General features: G+C 36.0%; 1 long non-coding RNA gene across 1 annotated transcript; it reads left to right on the top strand.

Annotated features, from left to right (window-relative positions):
- Positions 1-3915: 3915 nt before the first annotated feature.
- LOC114581019 lies at positions 3916-6859 on the top strand. The gene is made up of 2 exons (XR_003702824.1): positions 3916-5341; positions 6549-6859. It is a non-coding gene; the product is annotated as an uncharacterized LOC114581019 (long non-coding RNA).
- Positions 6860-7257: the final 398 nt, after the last annotated feature.

Raw genomic sequence — 7257 nt, 5'->3', positions numbered from 1 at the left:
GAGAGGGAGGGGATTTCGGATTTCTCAGAGCAAGAGCAAAACTAAAAGGGAGAGAGAGAGTTCGTGAGTGTGTCCCCCCTGTCGAATGTCTTCGTTCTGAGTAAATCAAAATCGTCGCTATAAGAGGAAGCCCGCTCCTTCGCTCCCCCGTGCTCCAGCTTCCAAAAATGCCATAAATAGCTCTCGTATCTGCTCGATGTCTGCCTCTGTCGCAGAAAGCTCCTGATCACCGCGATTTAAGCTAAATCATGGATCTCGCTTGATCATGGTCGTCGATACAATTCCTTGATTAAGAAAGTGAATTCAAATAACTTGAAAAGTCAAATGGCTCTTAATGGGATCAAATTGGGCTGAATCGGATTAAAATTGGCTAGGATTGGGTTAAGCTCGAGTTCGAATTTGACTCGATTCGAGTCGATTCGGGCTCGAGCTGGCTCAATAAAATTGGTTAAACGAAATTGGGTCCAAAATAATGATCAAATCAAATTAAATCAGGTACGACGCGATGAAATCTAACTAATTGAGTCTAATTGAACACATTCAAGTCTGATCCGGCTCGAGTCGGGTCGATTCGAGCTCAAATTGGCTCGACAGGGTTCGATTAAATCGATCGAAAGAGCTCGAGCACGATCGAGCCAAAATCGAGGTCAACAAACGGACCCCCAACATATGCGGAGAACAACGGGTGAACCGTATATGTTGGAGTTGACCTTCCTAACTTTAGGAAGATACAACCTCAAGGTCGACCAAAACAAGTCCTTAAGAAAATGCAATCAACTAATGAGAACCAAATCAATAAAGAGAGAGAACAAGTCAATCATCTACCCAACCAAAGTGGGAGGTGAGGAGAAAGAGATCTCATGCTCACATGAGCGAAATCAAAGTGAAATCTCAAAGGACCAAATAGAATTCAACGATCACCTACGATAAAAGAAATCTAAGATGTTACAGAAAGAAAGGAAATAAATAGTAACTCGAAAGTCAAAAGAAATATCAAAGAGAAATAATCAAAGGAAAACAATAATAAGAGTAACAATCATAGGAAAATAATAGTAATCAAAAGTAATGAAGTCATCTATCTGCCTGACCACATCGCAACAGCAGAATAGAGAAAAGAAAGGGGGTCCCACATCCACCTGACCATATTCGCAACAGTGAATGGGGACAGCTCCTGGTTTGCTTGACCATGTTCGAAACAGCAAAACAAGGAGCAAAGAAAGAGAGGGAGTTCTGCACTCGCCTGACCAAATTCGCAACAGCGAATGAGAACAGCTCAATATCCACCTGACCATATTCGCAACAGCGAATAAAGAGCTTCCCAAAAGGTCTAATACCCACCTAACCAAAATCGCAACAGTGGAACAAAAGAAAGAAGTCCAACATTCACCTGACCAGATCGCAACAGTGAATGAGGACGACCCGATGTCTGCCTGACCAGATCGCAACAGCGAGACAAAGGGTGAAAGAGAGGGGATTCAACATTCGCCTGACCAGATCGCAACAGCGAATGAGAACATCTCCATATTCGTCTGACCATGTTCGCAACAACGAATAAAGAGCTTCCAAAAGGTCTAATGTCCACCTGACCAAAATCGCAACAGTGAAACAAAAGACAAAATCCAACATTCACCTGACCATATCACAACAGTGAATGAGGATGACTCAATGTCTGTCTGACCTTATTTGAAACGGCGGAACAAAGAATCAAAAGAAAACTCAACAACCCCCAAACAGGAAATAAAATAGGGGGAATGAAGAGGTAGTGAAGTATGCCTCCCAGGGACTCTGTCGGGCACCCAACCAGCAAGGGGAGTCAACATTCGCCTGACCAGATCGCAACAGTGAATAAAAATGGCTCAAAATTCACCTGACCATATTCGCAACAGCGAATAATGAGCCCTCCCCAAAAGTCTAATGTCCACCTGACCAAAATCGCAACGGTGGGACAAAAGAAGTAAGTCCAACATTCACCTGACCAAATCGCAACAGTGAATGAGGATGACTCAATGTTTGCCTGACCTTATTCGAAACGGCGAAACAAAGAGTAAAAGTCACCTCTACAACCACCCAACGCACAAGTGCGTGGTGCTGTGAGGGAAAGAAAAGTAATCAATCCATCATCAAAGAAATCCCAAACTTATATTCTAGTTACCACATGGTAGAGGACAAATCGTCGTGGCCATGAGTAATCAAAATACAAGTAGAATTTCTTTAGGTAAAATTGAAATCAAATAACATGAAGTAATCGACTGATGCATATCTCTCTAAAAAGAGGAACATACAAACAGTTGAGTAGAAATGATAACCTCATATCAACGGAATAGCAATATGAGTGGCAAGGGGACACACTTGCCACTAAGAACAATCAATCATCATCTTAAAAATTAGTTATTACTAAAGAAATCACAGTGGTAACACCCATGCTAACTGATGGGACCCTGTGAAAAGTACAAACAACATTTATGTCTTCAAAGAGACTATTCTTACAACTAGAAGCAAGGTCTCAATGAGAAAATATATCATTTGAAAGAAATAGCGGATCGACTTTCTGTTAGAAGATCAAAATCCGCTAAGAAGTGATGTTAATATCCAGAGCCAGATGTACCACATCACAAGTAAGGGAGAATAACATCCCATTAAAAGTAAACAACCATGATCGAAGAAGTGAACACAGTCATCTCCTAAGCAATCATCAAAATGCTTTAAGTAGAGACATAAGGGAATTTAGAGGGACTTTGGGCTCTTGGAGCGTTGAACCGGGTTCCACCTGTGACAAGGGCAACCGATTCTTTCTCAACTAAGAGCTTCCATCTCTCTAAGAGGGGGAAATTATTGACTTTGATAACCCAGGCCATATTCGTCACATGAATAAAATTGGGGAGAGAGAAAAATTACAACAATAATTTGTAGGGAAATTTATAAAGTGATCATGGATCAACATCACTATATTTGAAAAATATAGATCAAGGATGGACCCAGTATCACATTCCATAGAAATTCGAGTTAGTAGTTTTGGTATCCTAGACCACACTTGAAGGTGACAAGTGAAACTGGGGAAAGCTAACCCTTACAGGGGCTGAAAAGGTGATTTTGTGCAACAATACCGAAGTGATTAGTGAGTGAGCACAAACATCCCTATGGCGTATTTATATACAACCCTTAAGGATGATCTCATACTTTGCATGACGAACATCACGTGGTAGAGGACAAATCATCGTGGCCACGGACTGTCGAAAAGTATAAGAAATCTTTTAGAGTTATATCTATACAGAGGGATATTTATAAGTGGCGAGGGGATGCCCCTTGCGATGTACAAACTTAAGCATAGTACTTTCTCAAGTACTGCTCATTAATGACAGGCATGAGATGAACACCATTCGCATCAACCAGCAAGTAAGATCCACCCTCGTATACTTGCTCCACAACAAATGGGCCTTCCCAAATGGGCTCAAATTTACCACCTCGACGATGACGCGAGATAATAGGCCTACGCAAGACAAGGACTAATTCCCCGACTTGAAAAGCACGGGGTCGAACAAGGCAATCATGTGCCTGGGCCATACGGGCCTGGTACAACTTAAGGTTCTGATAAGCTTACAAACGGAGCTCTTCTAAACCATCAAGTTCTTCCAACCGGAGTCGGGCATTATCTTTGTGGGACAAATTGTGGCTAACTGCTACACGCAACGAAGGGAGCTCAACCTCAAGTGGGAGGACAGCTTCAACCCCAAAAGCTAAAGCATATGGTGTACACTGAGTAGGAGTACGGTATGTAGTCCTATAGGCCCATAATGCTTCAGGCAATTTGTCGTGCCATTCTCTTTTATTTGCCACAAGTATCTTCCTTATCAATTGGACTAAGGTCTTATTGAATGCTTCAGCCAAACCATTAGCCCTAGGATAATAAATAATGAAATTGAGCTCTGCCCCTAAATTTCCCATAAAAAAATTAAGCCTCTAATAATATTATTTCTTGATAAAAAAATATTTGTTATTGAATATTTGTGGGTGTCAACAATCATAAGAGCCTTAGAACTTGTTATGAAGGTTTTGAGAATTTTGGACTGACAAAAAGTTATTATAAAATGAAATAAATAAATAAAAATTTACTACATAAATACTTTTGTGATTCTTCCCAACATAATCTGAACTAAATCATTTTTTTAATTTTTTCTGTTGGTTTGGATATTGCTTTGTGGGATTTTTGCAAGAGAGTGGTGATAAATTTTGCGCCCCAACCCACTCTACCCCTTGGATGGACATTCTGGCAACCAGGGAGTAGCCCGTGATAAACCATTTCAAATATTACACGTTGTTATGGGTGATTTAAGCATTTTTTGTTTATTTCAACATTGTGACTCCTAACAAAGTTTGTTAATATTGTTTGTATGGTTGCTTTGGTTTGTTACATTTGTTTATGTCTTCTAATATTAAATGGCATGTTTTTCTTGCTTTGTAATATTCCAAATACTTAACTACCTTTTCTATGGAGGAAGCTTTCTCAATAAATAAAGAAACAAATAAAGCTGTCCAATCTATAATAGAGTTTGGTAAGTCTCTTAACATAATTTAGGTACCATAAAATTTTTTTATTTTAGTATATGCGTTTACCTATTCAAAATGCATATTTTCTCTATCAATCCAGCAGTTAACAAAAAGCTTGATTTTTGACAAATAGGATGTAAAGTTGGAGAGATTAAATCACAATGCATATCATATTATAATAAACTTATTGCTTAAATGTTCTAATTTTAACAATTAAATAATTTAAACAAAATATAATGTATTTTTGTAATTTATAAGTTTGGTTATCGCTAACTAAATCAAGTTTTGAATCAGAAATACCATCATTGTTACTTTTAGTCATTACAATATTTTTCAAGAACTAGAAGATCGATATTGTACATAGCTAAATTCTCAGATATATGAACATGAGAAAATACTTTCAAACATCAGATGAAAAAAGAGAAAAAATTTGAGATCATGGCAACTTTGCTCTCAGTATGTGCATATTCCTACACTCTTTTTCACAAAGAAGGTAAATAAATGCAATACCTGTACTTTTATTTTTTGTTTATTTAAAACTTCATGAGTAAAAGACTCATGTCTGAATAATCAAATCCTATACATTTTTTTATCAAAATTTGCTCATGTTATCCATCTTCCTATGTATTCCTTCCTTTTTGAACCATCTTACTAGTTTTTCAAATTTGTCAAGATGTCGATCCTAATGTAGAAAATGATGATCTAACAAATGATGAAGGGATAGATAGCTTTGTGTTAGAGCTATCAAATGCTATCCATGGAGTAGATGAGGTTATTAATTTGTTGAAATGTTGAAGTAAGTTTTTATCTCCATATATTGCATCACTTGGCTTTTCATATTCATGCCTTACTATGCAAAGGAGATGCTTAATAAGGTCTTCTTCTTTTATATATGATTTTTCTTTTACTTCTCAAAATAAAAACCTATGTGAAAAAAAGAGTTCAACGTGGCAGGGAGCATCGTGTCCCTAGCCCTCTTTATAGATGTCTGCAACAACTGGTAATATAAGTGGGGCTTTTATGTAGTTTTTTTATATTTTGTTTTATATTTATATTGTTTAGTTTATTAAACAAGGTTAAAATTTATAACTATTTGTAATTTGTCCTGCCATTCATGCAATATTTGACACCTAGAATTTGGGAAGACTTATTTAATTACTTCTTTTGTAGGTTCTATATAAGCTGATGTCATCAGCGAACCAAAAATATTTGATGAGGCATGCTTATTTATTTCATTATTGTAACAACTTTTATTTTTTAATTTTTTGAAATTTCTCAAAATTCAATCAATTGGGTGAATTTACATCGTCATTCCTTTCTTTCTTTTCGTAGATAGGAAATATTTTGTTGCTTCACAAATTTAATGGTCATTCTTTTAGATCAAGAGCAAAATTCATTTCATTTGTTGATTTCTTTATTTTTTTATGTGGGTTGTATTTACTTTGAAGATATTTTGCATCGATGCATAGCTATAGAATATCATTTATTCCATACTCTTGTGGGTTTTCATTATTTTTAGACAATTTTATTTTTCTTTACTTTTATTGTTGTTGTATACACTATCTCAACCATGCAATTTATTTTGTCTATTTTAGACAATTTTATTTATTTGCTGCTCATAGTCTTTTGTTAGCTTGTTTCTCCCCTATTTTTTCTGATTACAATTATAACATTTTTGTAAGCTCCGGCTCCAAACTTATAAAAATGGGGTTCAATAGGTACCATAGTTATTTTTTTGTTGAACTCATTAACTCTTCTTTATCTATGTGCAACTATTTCATTGATCTACTTCTATGTTGATTGTAAGTGATATTAGATCTTGGTCATTGCGTCAAGTATTATTTTTTCTTCCAACATTGTAAAAAACTCAAATTGTTAATGCATTCTAACTTTTTACATATATAGTAGCAACATGTGTTAATCTAAAAATAGATTAATTAAGTTATCTATGGGAAAGGAGTTTACGATTAATCAAATGATAGAGCATTATTATTGTTTGATAGATTTACTTTGTCGTGCTAATCGTCTTGAAGAAGCTTATCAAGTAGTGAAGGAGATACCATACAAGCCTAATGTTTGCAAATCATGCAAGTTCGTTTTCCTTTTCTTCCCTATTTTTGGGTGCTTGTGCTTAAGCACTGTAGAATGTACCTAGGTTGTCTTGTACTTTTGTGTAGTAAGGACCTTGTGCTCGTAGGTTTTTTGCCTTTTATTTTTGTAGCTCTTTTGAGCAGTAGTGAGCGCGAGGACCTTTTAAGGACTTTGTACTGTTTACCTTTAATTAACACGTAGGCCCCGCTTTGAATTTTCTTTATATATATATACAAGCCTAGTGTTTTAGTGTGGGGACTTTGCTTGGAGGCTGTAAGGCTAGAAATGACATAATATTATAGAGAAAGTGATGGAAAGGATTCAAGAGGTTGATGAGATTGGAAGTGGTAGTACATGTATTAGCTAGAGTTGAATACTAAATATGAATTTTAATCGATTGAGTTTCTATTGTGTCCATTTATTTTGCATGAAATTGTTCTTAACATTGTAGCCTTTATGTTTGTTAATATTGTCGAGTTTCATTGAGTGCAGGTTAAATTGAAATATTTGTAAGGAAGAATTAAACCTACATGGGATTGAAGTTTTAGTCAGATATCATTGTGTTCAAATTCATTTTTATTTAATTTTTTTTTTTTGTGAACTCCAACTATTTGATATTTC

This window comes from Dendrobium catenatum, unplaced genomic scaffold, assembly GCF_001605985.2.
Source record: "Dendrobium catenatum unplaced genomic scaffold, ASM160598v2 fragScaff_scaffold_1481, whole genome shotgun sequence".
Lineage (NCBI taxonomy): Eukaryota > Viridiplantae > Streptophyta > Magnoliopsida > Asparagales > Orchidaceae > Dendrobium > Dendrobium catenatum.
The sequence above is the reverse complement of the archived record's forward strand: the minus strand, read 5'-3'. Positions and strand labels throughout refer to the sequence as shown.